The following is a 15,305-nucleotide window of genomic DNA, read 5'->3' as shown; positions in this document are numbered from 1 at the left end:
CCAAGACAACTCTTATAAGGGACAGCATTTAATTGGGGTTGGCTTACTGGCTCTGAGGGTCAGCCCATTATCATCATGGCAGGAAGCATGGCAGCATCTAGGAAGGCATGGTGTTGAAGGAGCTGAGAGTTCTACATCTTGTTCTAAAGACAAACAGAAGACTGATTTCCAGGCAGCTAGGAGGAGGATCTCAAGCCCCTCCCCCATGATGACACACTTCCTCCAACAAGGCCACACCTCCTAATATTGCCACTCTCTGGACCTAACATTCAAACCACCACAGTAGATATTTCCAATTTTTGTGCTCAGGCCTGTCTCTCAAAGTTTGCTGTGTTTAGGAATGATCTGGATACTTGAAGTCCAGATTCCAGAAACTCACACATGCAAGAAGAATGCTGGTCATGCCCCTGTCAGTAAGTCCCAGGAATCTATTAGTCAAACCCTTTCAGTGGATCCTGGACTAGAGAACCCTCCAGGAAAGCTGATATGTAGTTTATAGTAAAGAGTAATGAGGTCGTGCAGAGGAATTACTGTAACACATTATCGATATCTAATCAAGTATTATGGTACTGTTGACACAAAATGCTTTCTCCTCTGTTCACAACCATCATTGCTTGCCTTTCCACAAGTCAACAGGCAGGAATCAAACTTTTACCAAGAACATTTGTCTTTTCAAATAAATATGACAATTGGCAGTGTCTTTCAGACTAAAGGGGAAAAATAAAGACCATCTAAATTAACCAAAGAACCCTTTACGAGCTTCAGAGAAGAGCCCTGTAAGAAGGGTATGGGAGGGTTGTTCCAGGTCTTTGAAAAGGCATTGAATTAAAGAAACAGATTTTTTTTTTTTTTTTTTTTTTAATTTCCTTCTTAAGTTTTCCTTCTCTGGTCATTGCACATCTGCCCCATGACTCAATAATCCAAGTTCCTTCCTGAGTCTGTAAAACCTCTTGTCCAGGATTCAGAGGAAGGTGGGGACAGTGAGCATCCGGGCTGGGCAAGTGTGTGCTCTCCAGCCTATGTTTATAGAACTATTGTGATGGAAATTCTTTCCCAGCAAATTCTATATTTTATAATATACAACCAGTGGCTATTTCCCTTCCCGTTTTTATCCTCCAACATCAAGTAGATGAGAGAAAAGAAGCTGAAGATCCTAGAAAGTGACAACTGGGAACCTAGGAGTTTAGGAGAAGGCAAAATTTAGTTTAGGGTGAAAATAAAACATATACAGGTGTTTCTCTGAACTGCCAAGATCTGCCTTATGAAGAAATGGTCTCTAATATAAAACCATAATCACAAACATGCGTGTGCATGCAAATGTGCATATAAAACAGACCGCATGCATATTTACATATACTTAGTTTTATAAATATTTTTACAGATTGTTTGTGTTTTACTTACTTGTGTGTTTATTCATCTTTGTGACAGGACCTTGTTATGTAGTAAGGCTATCTAGTAGTCATCCTCCTGCCTCAGCTTTCTGAGTGTTCAGGTTCAAGCTCTAAATATTTAACTGATGTACATCTGTTTCACACCATGTCTGCACACTGGTGACCAGTGTGGAAATTAGCCCAAGAGACTGTCCCCCACACCTGGCATGCTCCTCAATCTTCGTATACCTGTTGTTTGTTGATGGCTCATTCACACTTACTCATCCATTTCTTTTTCAGCCTGACCCTCCTATTCTCAGATCTTCAAACTCTCCCACCTTTGCCCTTGACCCTCTCCCCCCAACTCTACCTCCAGCCATGTTACTACTCTCTCCTCTCTTCCTCTTCCTCGTGTGAAACATGGCCTAAGTAAAGCCTTGCTAAAATGCACTGGAGTGGGGCTGAGCTCAACGGCACCATGACATTTTCTGGGAAGACACATCTTGATCTCAGGTCAATGGCTGATGAACAGTTTTGCAGGGTGTTTGGCTGCCCGTGAGTAAGACAGATGTAAACAAGCATAACAAGGGGTCTGTGGACATACACATGTTTGTGATCATGGGATTAGAAAAGAGGCACTTGTGGGTAGTGTTGAGAGGCTAGTCTTGGTTGTCAACTTCACCATGTGTGGAATTAACCCAAACCCAAGCAGTTAGGCGCACCTGTAAGAAATTTTTCTTGGTTGGATCTCTGAAGGTCAGAAGTCCCACCCTAAACCTAGACACAACTTTTAGTGGTAGGCCACATAAAAGGGCATGGGAGAAAGATGTCTTTGCTTTTTTTCCCTGCTTGCCCTCAGTCACACTGGACAGCTTTGATCCATTTCTTCAGTGGTTTGTGAACTTCCTTCTTCAGGATTCCAATGTAGACCAAAAGTCTGAAGTCCTCTGGGACCTTTCTGAAAATCCAGCATCACAGTGGGACCACTGAGACATTCAGTCTTGTATGCTGAACAACTACCAGATCCTTGGCCTTTCTGTCGGGAAACAGATATTGTTGGATTACTCGAACCAGAACATGTAAGCAACCATATATATATATGTAAGCAACCATATATATATATATATATATATATATATATATATGTGAGTAGGGTCGGTTCATGCTAGTGTGTGTGTGTTAATATGTTAATAAGTGTTTGTGTTCTTGTGTATTAGTGTATATATGGACATTTGCCCAGGCCAGGGTTGACATGGTCCAAACACAGTGACAGAAGAAGAGGGGAAAGGATGGACAGCCCTGTGCCAGCTACGCTTCTGAAGCCCTCATCCCAGTCCCAGCCTGGGTCCAGGTGCAGCCTTCTCCCTCCAGAAGCCTGTTTCCGAAGGAGGGAACCAAGTCGGGCGGTGGGCGGAGCGATGCTGGGCGGTGGGCGGGACGGTGCGGGGCGAAGGGCGGGGCGTGCGGCTGTGCTCCGAGCATGCTCCGCTGGGTAGTAGCAGGCGGGGTGGCTCGTGCTGGTCCCCGGCCGGCCGAAGAGGCAGCGGCTGCGGCGCGGGACAGTATGCGGGAACCGTTCGGTAAGTCCCGGCAGCGGTCCGTTTGGGTCGCTCCCACGGCGTCCCGCGGGCCCCGCCTCAGCCCCCCGCGCGCGCCCCCAACTTCTCTAGCCCGGATATTGTTGAGTCCCTGCCTTGGCGTGAGGGGACGCCCGCGCCGCGGGTGGCAGCCCGGACCCCAGTTCCGAGGGCAGCGGCTGCCGTTCGGGTGCCCGGCGCGGGGAGGAGGCCGGGCTGGTGTTGGCTCCCGAGGGCACGGGTCTCGCGTGGGTCTCCCCCTCGTCCCGTGCCGCGACCCGGCGGACCCTCCATTCCACGACTGACAGCCCCGGTTCCCACGACGCCCTGGCCCGCGGGACCCGCGATGGGACTTGGGGAGTGGCCGCGCCCGCGCCCGCTCGGGTCCCCGCCCGGCCCCACCACCCGCCGGGGAGTGGCTGGCAGTCCGCTAAGCGGCTCAACGGGACGGAGCCGCCTGCACCCCCACGCCCAGACCAGCACAGTCTCTTCGCGCCACCCCCAGCCCTGGTGACCCGGGACCTGGCACCCTGGCCTCTGCTGCACCCGCACCCTCTTGTCTCTGGCAGAGGAGGATGAGTGCCTCGGGCTCCTCTTGGGGAGGAAAACATCTAGCGGGGAACTTCAGCCAGTTCAGCCAGCGCAGCCGGGCCGTTCGGCCGGGTCTCATCCACGCTCCCCTGTGGCCGGCCCTGGCTGGACCACACAACTCCTAGGCTTTTTCTGTCTGGGACAGTTAAATCGGTTTCTCCCACAGATTCGTGTTTTCTTTCTTTGGATTTTTGCTTCTCTTGGACTCGCAAAGAAAAGATATCTAGAGATTGGGGCAGAGTTTTAGAAGATGGGAGGATTCCTGAGGGGGAGGTGAGAGGTGGGATTCTGGCATCCAGCAATACTCTGGAGATACTAAAGAAAAAGTAGACTACATTCAGTGGTGCAGGCCCAGCCCGAGTAGGTAGAGCTCCAGGAACCAGTCTTTGTCAGGTGGTTTTAAAATTTTAGATGGCTGGATTGAGACTATCGAACACAGCAGGAACACCTACAGAGAGGACTTCGGGAGTCTAATGGAGGTTCCATTTCATGAGAGTTGTGTTGGACTTTTTCTGTGAAATTGGGAATTTGAGAAATCTCCTTGGTTTTCCAGTGTTCTGTGTCTTTGGTCTTTCCTTGATAGTAGGTCTAATTCTTTATCACCTCTTGAATGAGCTTCCTGAATGTTTCTCCCTGTTATTCTGGGCAGAGCACAATGGGGCAAACTTTCACTCCCACCGCAGTGGGTAAACAAATATTTGTTGAACAGAGAGGCCTTTAATCTGTGGCCCTTCCTCCTGCAGACCCCATGCGCTGATACTGGGTGAGATCCCAGGGAGCCCAAGGGACTTAGGGAGATAGGGTAGTAGAAGAAGTCTGGTGGAGGAGAGAGAAAAGTTTGTTTTTCCAGCCACTTGGAACTTGGGCCACGCCTGAACAGCCACAAGCTCTGGAGGACTTGACAGGCTCATCAGAGTTATCTGATAACTCACTCGAGAGGTCATGGCTTCCAGAGGCTGGCTGGATATTGTTCCAGCTCTATAAAAATGTTAACTGCCCTTCGGAGATACACAAGACAAATAGATATGGGTCCATTTTTCAGCTTTAAAAAGGCACATCTATAAAGATATTGTGGGATGCAATTTAAAGATAAATCCTGTATTTGCTGTGAACCCTGGAGTTCAGGAGTTAGCAGCTCCTGCCGGTCCAGAGCCTCTGTCTTTGCTGGGAGGGGCATCTTCTTTGGAAGAACAGCAAACAGGGAGCATGGTTGGAGGCCAGTTTCTGTGTTAATGAGCTTGGCGAGACTTGGAGGTAATTAATCTGGAGAGTTTAGAACATAGTGTTGGACTGAAATGATTGTTCTGTTGTGGGTTTTACTTGATAAGCCAGGACTTTATCTCTGAACTTCCCCTGGGCTGAGGCTGAACCCTAGCTGCAGCAGTTTCTTTTGGTTATAGCAGATACTAGTTTATACCTCTTGGTGATGAACACTGACACACACCAGTTTGTTAAATCCAGAAGCCAGGGAAAGGAAGACCTTTGCTACATCCTTTAACACTGAATAACCCCCCCTTATATTAATTTTCACTTGATTTGAAGGATCTTGTTTAAAACTTATCACTTTTATCTTCTATAAATACATTTCCTGACAACTTTGTATAGATGGTGTGGTCTAGCTACACAAAGATTAGTTGTCAGACTACTTTCCTGTGAGTCTGTCTGTATTATCCCTCTGCAGCAGAACTGAAGACTGGCCCTTCTGCTCAGCCATGCTGTTATGAGCAGGCACCAAGATGAACCAAAGATGTCGGGAAATAAGGATGGAGACCAGCATCTGCTGGGGAGGTGGGGAACCAACAAACTGACCCCCCCACACACGCACAGAGGTCACTGGGAACTATTTTCTTTTTTTTACAGAGTTTTGCAATGTTGACTTTTGAAATAACTTCATGGCTTTTATAATTAGTAAGTAAAAATTACATGAAATCATTTGAGCCTTCACATTTTTATAAAATGTTATTGCTTTTTTAAATTTTTTTCATTCTGGAGATACTTTAAAATAAAAAAACAGCAACTGATCACTCATCAAAGCTTGTCCTAGGACAGTTGGTGATTTGGTATAAAATTAGAAAATTTCAAAGAATTGCAGACTTTATATTTTTCCCCAAACAACCCCAACAAGTTCCAGAGGGTTAAAAAAAAAAAAAGCTCACCAAACAAACAAACGAACAAGCTAACTAAAACTTACTAGGTTTTGTCTTTTCTTAATGACATGTAATCTTTCAGAAATGTTAATGAGGTACTTAAGGTCTCATAATGCTGGAATACTAATTGTGGGAATTTAGAAGTGTATGTGTGTTGTATGTATGTATGTATATGAGTGTGTATTTGTGTTTTATGTGTATATGTGTGTGTTCATGTATAGGTGTGTGTGTATATGTACATGTACAAGTGTTTGTGTACATGTGTGTGAGTATAAGCATGTGCATGCATGTGTGTATATGAGTATTTCTGTGTATGTGTGTGTACATGTGAGTGGTGTGTGTGTGTGTGTGTGTGTGTGTGTGTGTGTGTCCCTCTCACCCTAATAGTTGAAAAAGGAAATGGGGTGTTAGAAGAGGCAATACTTGTTTTAAAAATTAAGCACGTGACATTTGACACTATGTTCCCTCTTTCTTTCCTTTAAAAACCACTTAGCACCAGTCCCACTCACCGCCATTAACAATGTTCCAAGACCTTTTTAAAAATCTTAGTCAAGTTTAACATCTGTTTTTTTTTTTTCTTGTCACCTTAAGAAAAGTCATTTCAATGATGCTTGTCTTACCCAAACAATTACTACCACTGAGTGGGTATGCTCTTCTTAGCTTCCATAAGTTGAACAGCCTGAGAACACCAGGTTGTCGCACAGTGAGGTATGGAAACAAGTCTGTGAAAACTTCTTCTCTCAGGACTTGAAATGGAACTGTGCAGTTGTTTATTTAATAGTCAGGATTAGAGAGGGCAACGGCAGCCTCATTGTTCACGATAAACACACTGTTCCATCGATAGAGGAGAAAAATGCAGAAAGCTTTGCAAATGCATAATATCATTAACAACACATCTTATTCTGTTTTTTTTTTTTCTGTCTTGCCTATTTACTCCTTGTTCTAAAAAAGCACTTTGTTATATATTAATCATAACATTAGACCTACACGTTGTCAGTTGAGGAAATATTTACCCAGAACTGCCAACAGTTTAAGGGACCAATTACATCGTAAGTGTGGAATGTCAGTGGACACAGCTGAGGAGTTTAGGGGTATTTTTTTTTTAAACAGGGAAGCATTATCTATGGGACTATTAGAATTCGAGCTGTGATCTTGTTTTTGATTTCATCATCAGGCCATGTGACTTGAGGCTTTAGGAAGCAGGTCAGGAGGAGTCTTTGGCCAATGGGACCTTGCCTTATACTAGAATCTCACGTCATTTCTTAATTCTTTATTCTTTTCTCCAACATTTCTTTTATGGCCGTTGATTATTTCTGATTTGAAAGCTATTTTCAAAATTGCCTACAGTTTATTGTACCTAACAATCCTTTATTTTTAAAGTTTCTTTTTTAAAAACTAGAACACAAACTGAAAACTCATTTATCAGATTATTAAAGCTTTTAGAAATCAGTATTGTCAGTGGTGAGCAGCATTAGGAGCTATATTATTCTGTATTGACAATATAAGTCATCATATTAAGCTAATAACTTACACTGATAAACTTTAAATTACAATTTAATGTACAACCAAGTTATGTGTGATGACTACACGAGTGTTGCTTTAATGAGAAACTAGTAAACCAGGCTGGAGAGATGGCTTGGCGGTTAAGAACTTACTGCTCTTGCAGAGGATCCAAGTTCAGTTCTCTGCACCCTCTCCTCAGCGTCAGGCATGACACTTTTCTGTGCCTCAGATACCTAAAAATACAATTTTACACCTTTGTGCATACTCCAACTCCCCATGTCCCACCAAACAGACATTTAAGTTAACATACTTTCTTGAATTTAACTTGTATGAATAACATTAAATTTATATGTGTGCACCTCTGTTTTTGTCATTAGTATAGGTCCCAAAAATTAAAACTAGTCCATAGGGTGTCAGAGGTCTCATGATTGATACGTCATATATCCGTTTTCTTGTCTTACTTTTCTATAATAGAATCTAGCTGTGTGCTCCAGGCTGACTTGCCAGTCCTCTTTCCTTGGCCTCTCATTGGCTGTAATTAAAAGCAGGTATCTTCAGTTGGGGCTCCTAGTCACTATTGGATAAGGAACTACCCATTTGCACACACACCCCCATTCAAAACACAAGAGTTCTGTACAGCTTCAGCAACAAACATGCTTTTACAAATGTTTGGGACTGGAGAGATGGCTCAGCAGTTTAGAGCATGTCCTGGTCTTGCACAGGACTCGAGTTCCCAGCCCCCATAACTGGTAGCTTGCTTTACACCCCCTTCTGGTACTCTGAAGGCACATACACTTGTGCACATGCACATAAATAAAACTTAATGTATTTTTTAGGCTTTGATAACCTGGGGTGTGAATGGTCACAATTTGGTTTAATTTTTATGTCTTCAACAGTTTAGTTTAATTATTATTTTTTTATTTTTAGATGAATGGATTTCTCTCTGGATTTTAATTGAGCATTTGTCTTTTAGTATTCAGGTCATATTCTAATAAAAATTTAAAAGAAAAGTTCTGGTTTTGGGAATGAGTTTATTGATATTTTGTTTTCTTCACTGTCTTGGGAAGATTTGTGACTATAAATATGAAGATAAAACACTGTTATTTTTACAAATGAGAAGAAATTCGTAACTCTTAAATGGCATCCATTTGCAGCTCTGTGCTTAAAGTGATGGGACTTTGCATAATTGAAATAATACCAGCAACATTGTAGCGTCGTCACCAGGAAGGGTACGGACAAGTGGGTTTATCTTTATGTTCTCTGGTGCCCAGAGCCAGCACACCTAGTGTCCATCACGCCCAGTGTGAAACAAGCTCTTTGTTGACTTTAGGCTGGAACAAGAGTGCTGTTTGGGATGGAGTGTTGCTGGTTGCTTGTGTTCAGCGTATGGCCATTTGCCTCTGCTCTCTGGCATGGCCTCTGCGTGGGCGCTAATGAGGCCAAGGTCAGAGGGTCTATCTGCATATGACCTATTTAGCTTTGTTCCTTGTCACAGCCACAAGCTGTACTCTTTTTTATTTTTTTTTCTTCTTCGTTTTTGTGCTCAGCTGACTGGGAAAAGTATGTGCTGTTCATCACATGAGAGACAGGTTGGAGGGAGGTCCAGATTTCCTGAGCTGGGAAGAGCCTAACTTGTCCAGTGTGCTCTTTTAGGGATCTAAAGCTCTGCTTTTCTCCTGCAATGTCCCAGGATCCATCTGGACACACACAGACACACACACCTCTCACACACACAACTTGTATACACACACACATCATACACACAACTCACACACACAGCTTGTACACACACATACATACGACTCTCTCAAACTTAAACATATACAATTCATACATTCAGACACTCTCATACAGGTTCTTTCTTACATACATATATTATAAATCACACAATTCACACACTAACATGCAGACATACTCTCCTCACACACAACATATGTTCTTACACATTGCCCCTCTCTCACACATGCAAACACACACATACACACACACACACATCTCACATGGACACACACTCTATTTCACCATACCCCTACTTGCCTGGATACGGGTTGTAAACACAGCCCTTTTCTAATGCAAGGACATTGTTATCTACGGCTTCTTATTTTATAATTCAGTCATTTGAATATAAAGGACACAGGTGATATAGAACTGAGAAATAAGGCTCAGTAAGTTGGTCTGAGTCAGTGGCTCCCAACCTTTCCAATGCTGTACCAACCCAAACCATAAAATTATTCTAGTTGCTACTTCCTAACTGTAATTTTGCTGCTGTTACAAATTATAATGTAAGTGTTTTTGGAGACAGAGGTTTCCCAAAGGAGTCCTGACTCACCGGTTGAACCTCTGGTCGAAGTAGCCGATGCACGTGACAGTCCAGTGTCTTTCTAGCTGCTACTCTGCCCTTCCTCAGCACTCTGCTCTTTTCCTTTCCTACAGGCTCACCACAGAGCAGCCCCTATTTCCTCAGGCACACTGGCAGTTCCCGGTCCAGACTGTTAGCATCGCAGGTAGCAGTGGCTGTTTCCAGGCGGATGCTCTCCTTTCCTGTAAGAATGCAAGGCACTTGTTGCTGCCTCTTTCTCGTCTGACCTGCGTGTCCTGGTTTATGTGCCTTTTTTCGGTTTTACATAACGGGCTTACTTAGGAAGAAGCTGAAATAAGTAGTCTGCAGTTGAACAGTGTGTTTCCAAGTAACTCACCTTGTTGTGTCTCTAACAGATTAAGCATGAGTATTGATTAATGATTAACGCCATGGAGACAGTCAAGTGAGAAATGGCATATGTGTATGGAGAGCAGCCAGGAGCCTCCCGCCCTAAGCAGTAAAGCCTAGGTTCTTTTATACATAGTTGTAAGCCTGGTGCCACCATATCCTTTTTCTTCCTTGTCTATTCATTGTTTGGTAAATCAGGAATCTGATTAATGGTAGGGAGGGATCTAAAATGTTAGCCTGAACTTCCATCCTAGACAGACCCGGGAATTCTCACAGCTGCCACCTAGAATTTGTACAACCTTGGACATACAACCTCAGTACCCTCATTTGTGAAGTAGAAATAGCCATGTCTACATCAGGTTCTTCCTGGGAATTTAAAGAAAAACAAGTATACGAGGCAGCCAATGCAGTCTCGGTCACCTAGCAGGCACTCACAGTGTCCCGGGATTGCACACCTGCAACGCAAGGAAGGCTCTTGCTCCCTCTCGCTCTTTCTGTCTCTGTCTCTCTCTGTCTCTTTCTCAGGTTTATTACTATTTTTAAAGTATTTTCATTATTTTTAAATATGTGTCTGCATGTGTGTACGAGCATGTATGTGTGAGTGCATGTGAATGCAGGTGCCCTTGGAGGCCAGAGCTGTTAGATTCCCCAACTGGAGTTGGAGTTACAGACAGTTGTGGGCCACCTGATATGGGTGCCAGGAAACTGACCTTGGGTCTTCTGGAAGATCAGTAAGCTCCCCAACCAGTGAGCAGTCTCTACCCCTAAAAATTTATTTTGTCTTAATGTGTGTGTATGGGCTGCTCAGTGGTTAAGAGCACTGACTGCTCTTCCAGAGGTCGTGAATTCAATTCCCAGGAACCACATGGTGGCTCACAACCATCTATAATGTGATCTGATGCCCTCTTCTGATGTGTCTGAAGACAGCTATAGTGTACTCACATACATTAAATCAATCAATCAATAAGTCTTAAAAATAATGTGTCCTGTATACATAGTGTGTGTGTGTGTGTGTGTGTGTGTGTGTGTGTACACATGTCTAGAAGAGAGTGTCAGACCCTTAGAGCTGGCATTCCTGATAGCCTGATGTGGGCGTGGTGCCAGGAAGCAGAGTCCTCTGGAAGAGCAGCAGAGCTAGGACTACAGAACCATTCCTCAAGCCCCACACAGCAGGGTTCTCTTGTATAGTGTTTATTGGGGTTATGGGGCAAGGACAGTAAAGAATACATTAACTATAAATAGAAGTGTGTTGTGGTGTTTAGAACAGTTCATGGCTGGTCACAAACATTCCCAAGGGGACACTGGGATTGTATGATATAAACTAGATCACATGAGTGAGTCACAAAGCCCAGAAAGAAAACCCTGGCTCCTCAGCCTCCTGACTTCTCTAGCTCACCTCCCTTCTCCACCTAAATGACACCCTGCTAATAAGTGTTTCTTTTTTGGTCCCATCTCACAAAAGCATAGTTTAAGTCAGTCCCATAGTGGTAAACAAAGGGTGTTGGGGGCTAAAGCTGGCCTTTCTTTCTACTCAGTGTTGGTTTGGTTTCTGTGTTTGTTGTCCATTAAGATGGAAGGTTTGTTCTTTGGGGTTTTGCTTGTTCTTTCTTCTTTTTTTTCTTTTCTTCTCTTCTCTTTCCCTCCCTCCCTCCTTTCATTTATTCTTTCTTTCTTTCATTCTTTCTTTCTCTTCCTTTCCTTCTTCCCTCCTTCTCTTTCTTTTCTTCCTTCTCCCCCCGCCCCACTTTCTTCCTTCCAACTCGGACTCTCACTATGTGGCTCTAGCTGGCCTTGAACATGCACAGACCCTCTTGCTTCTGTTTCCCCAGGGCCACACCTGCCTTTGTTTTAAGATTTGTTTTTATTCTATGTGCATGCGTGTGATGTCCATGTGTGTGCTTCCACCACACGTATGCCATGCCAGGTCCTCCAGAAGAGGCTGCATGCTGGCTATGCCAGTCAGGGGTGATCAGGGACCCTCAGGTTCAAGCTTCAGTGTTCTCTCACAGAGTGAGGGAGCTGTCAGTGCCTTCAACTGATGTGCCATCTCCACAGCTTGCTACAGCAGCCTTTAAAAATCTAAGTTTAAAATGTATAAAAAACAGGAACGAAATCGCCAAAGTTTGCATTATCTTAATTATTCTTAGAATACTAATTACGTGCTCAGCATAAAACTTTTTATACAAGAATAGAGAATATTTTACAGATCCAGTTTCTCTTCTTTGTGTATGTAGCCTTACAACATTTGTTTTAGTGCAAGGCTTGTTTGGCTTAGGCCAAGTTGTGCAAGAGCAAACTAGGGAAGAGCATGTGGCTGAAGGCCTTACGAGGAGTTTCGCTAAGCCAGCTTGTCCTTGTGAGATCACCCCTGATTCCTCTCCTCTACACAGGGATGCCTCAGAGCCTGGCAGCAGTGATTAAGTCTGTGTCCTCCCATTCTCTCTTGGGGTCTGTGGCAGATCCATTTATGTATGAGAAAATGGAAGTTTAGATATGGAGGCCACCTATCCCATGAGAGCGTGGGTCTTTCTGATGTCACAAGCACACTTGATGTCTTCCCTGTACCTCAGCTGCTGAAGCAGAACATGTGTAACAGATTCCCTCTGAGATGAGAAACAGCTGGACCCTCATTCCCCAACAACAGGGTCCCTGGGACACAAGTCCCTTCACGAGATGGTCACCTCCCGTTGTGGTGGAGTCCCTTGAGGAACGTCAGAACAGAAATGCCCAACAGATGTAGACAGTCGAAGCTTCTCGGTGGCCTTCTTAAGCCAGACACACCAGAATGAAGTAGGTTCTGCCACATGCTGGCCGTGCTGGTCAGTGGTGGTCAGGGGCCTTCAGCTTCAAGCTGCAGTGTGTCTTCACAGAGTGAAGAAGGAAGGTGGTGGTGGTACTGTTTCTAGGGAGAATTGATCCTCTCTCTCCAGGCGTGCTCTGAAGATCAGAAAAGCAGCAGTGTGTGGCAGCTGTGTCTCCCATGAAAGTCCAAATTTGGGTACATGGAATAATTCTGTTTGCTTTTGAGAGGACAGCAAGGGACTTGTTAGGCCAAGGAATTTCTCATGGAGTAATAGCACTATTGAACTCACCTGGGAGATCATTGCCTCAAACCTCGACCATCAGAGGGATGGCAGGCATCCACATGGTATTCTTCAGACTAGCGGTTTGTGAAGTGATTCGGTAGGCCATGCCCTAGTAGCTGTCTTGATCACCTTCTTAGATATTTCCATGTGAGCACTTAATTCAAGAAAATAAATGTGGCAAAATGTATGTTATGTATCTCATTGCTGTGACCTAAGGGAGAGTAACTTACTCATGCTCCTCAGGGCGCATTCTACCATGGCAGTGACAGCATGCAGCAGCAGGTGCAGCCTCAGGTGCAGCCGCAGGTGCAGCAGCAGGTGCACAGGGAACAGAGAACTCCTGCCAAAAATGGGTAGGGCTATAACCCCCAAATTATTCCTTATTCTTTATAGGCCCCACAGTGCCTCTCAAAATAACACCAACATTGGAGAAAGGTGTTCAAAACACAAGAACCTGTGAGTGATATCTTGTACTCAAACTCTACCATGAGCTCCTTTCTCCCCCACCCCCAAAAAAGTCTTTACTATTTGTTTGAGACAGGACTCAACACTGTATCCCAGGCTGACCTAGAATTTGCTAGATAGCCCAGGCTGGCCTTAAACTTGGGACAGTCCTTCTATCTTAGTTTCCTAGGTGTTGAGGAGTGAACCACCATGCCTGACTAGGGAGTAATGTATTGAATTGACTGACTGCAAAATAATACTGACCTGGGCAGTGTTTTGGGTTGACTAAGAGAGGATCTTCCAGAGGCCTTCTCAGTCCCTGAGACTGGATAGGGTCTCCTTCCAGTCATCTGCCCTCATCCATGGCATGGAACTATGACACCATGGTGGAGGTGGCAGGCTCCTAGTATGTCTCTGACACACATGCTTAGTTTTAATTATCTGTTCTCCCGAAGTCTGTTCAGCCAGACAGTAAGATCCTTACAGACAGAGAATGTGTGTTCTTCATTAATAGTTCAGAGCTTGGTGGATTCTGTGCACCTAGGAAATCTTTCCTAATGTTCCCTCCTTACAAAGCAATATTCCCTTCTTGGTGACTTGGAGAGGCTGAGTATCCAGGATGTGGCAGCACCAAGTGGGGATGAGGTTGGATACCATGGTCAACACACCAAATGATACCAAAAGAGACAACAAACATGGCAACGGCACATGATGAAAATTGACAGTGTGGCGTAGCATCTGTCTGTGATGTTTGCATTGATGTGTATGTGTTTTTATTGGCTTTCAGAATAGTCCAGGAAGCTGGGAAGATTGTTTGCTGCCATTATGCATTTGGAAAGAAGGGTGGCTCACCAGGCCCTGGAGCATGTCTAACCCTGCATTGTTTTAGCTATAATCTCAAGTTGCCAGGTTATAAAACAGCTTAGATAACAGTGAGAGCCTTGGTGTAGGTTAGTTTTTGTCACTGTTTGTCCTTATAGCAACCTTGAGTAGTGCATGAGAGATCCCACAATCCCTCTTTGCTGTATATGTGAATGGCCCATTTGTGACTCCCCCAAACCACAAAGTGGTAGCAAGAATGGTGGCAGGGATTTTTCAGTGAGGACATTAACTTCCAAAGCTTTCCAACCTTCAAAAGCTAGACAGACACCATGGACAGTCGTAGACCTATAAATGTGATCATCTCCAAGCTGACCATAGAGGTGGCTCTGCTTGTGTGTTCCAATGGGTGACATGTACCCAGTGGTCAGCAAAATAATGCAGAGACCCAGGGAGAGTTCCTATTGGCAAGATATGAGACATCTTTCTCACACCTGCATGCTGGCCAGCATGTATTTCTTGGCCATTGTTCCTGTGGCCACAGTGACTCTTTTCCCTCCACCAGTGAAGTGGCTGGGGACGGAGCTCCCTGCACCATATGGCCCAGACCAGAGCTATACCCAGTCTTGGTGACGGGCAGCCCCACCTGCTCTGACCTCACTGGAGCTCTTCATTCCCCCTCTCTGGTCTTCTTGCCGTTAGTTCAGTGGTTCTCAACCTGTGGGCTGTAACCCTTTTGGGGGTTGAATAACCCTTTCACAGGACTTTCCTAAGACCATCATAAAACATATATTTACATTATAATCCATAACAGTAGCAAAATTATAGTTATGGAATAGCAAAAAAAATAATTTGATGCTTGGGGTCACCACAACATGAGGAGCTATATTAAAGAGTCTCAGCATTAGGAAGGTGAGAACCACTGGTCTAGTCATTAACATAGGGTAAGTAAGCCTTTAGGTTCACTGGTCTTCAGGCCAAATTTGTCTGTGGCCAACCTTGGATGAGAGATGGAAAACTGTACTGAATCACTGGGGAATGATTTGAATCACAAGTTTCAC

The 15,305-nt window shown here is 44.5% G+C and overlaps 1 protein-coding gene across 1 annotated transcript in view; it reads left to right on the top strand.

The window, feature by feature from the left end:
• Positions 1 to 2,861: 2,861 nt before the first annotated feature.
• JCAD (junctional cadherin 5 associated) overlaps positions 2,862 to 15,305 on the top strand; it is a 36,757-nt gene continuing 24,313 nt past the window's right edge. Inside the window, exon 1 of the mRNA XM_080917172.1 lies at positions 2,862 to 2,950. The gene's annotated coding sequence lies outside the window, so the exon portion shown is untranslated. The remainder of the gene's footprint in view (positions 2,951 to 15,305) is intronic.

Source organism: Micromys minutus, assembly GCF_963924665.1.
Source record: "Micromys minutus genome assembly, chromosome: 5".
In the NCBI taxonomy this organism is placed as follows: domain Eukaryota; kingdom Metazoa; phylum Chordata; class Mammalia; order Rodentia; family Muridae; genus Micromys; species Micromys minutus.
This window is presented reverse-complemented; position numbering and strand designations above follow the sequence as displayed.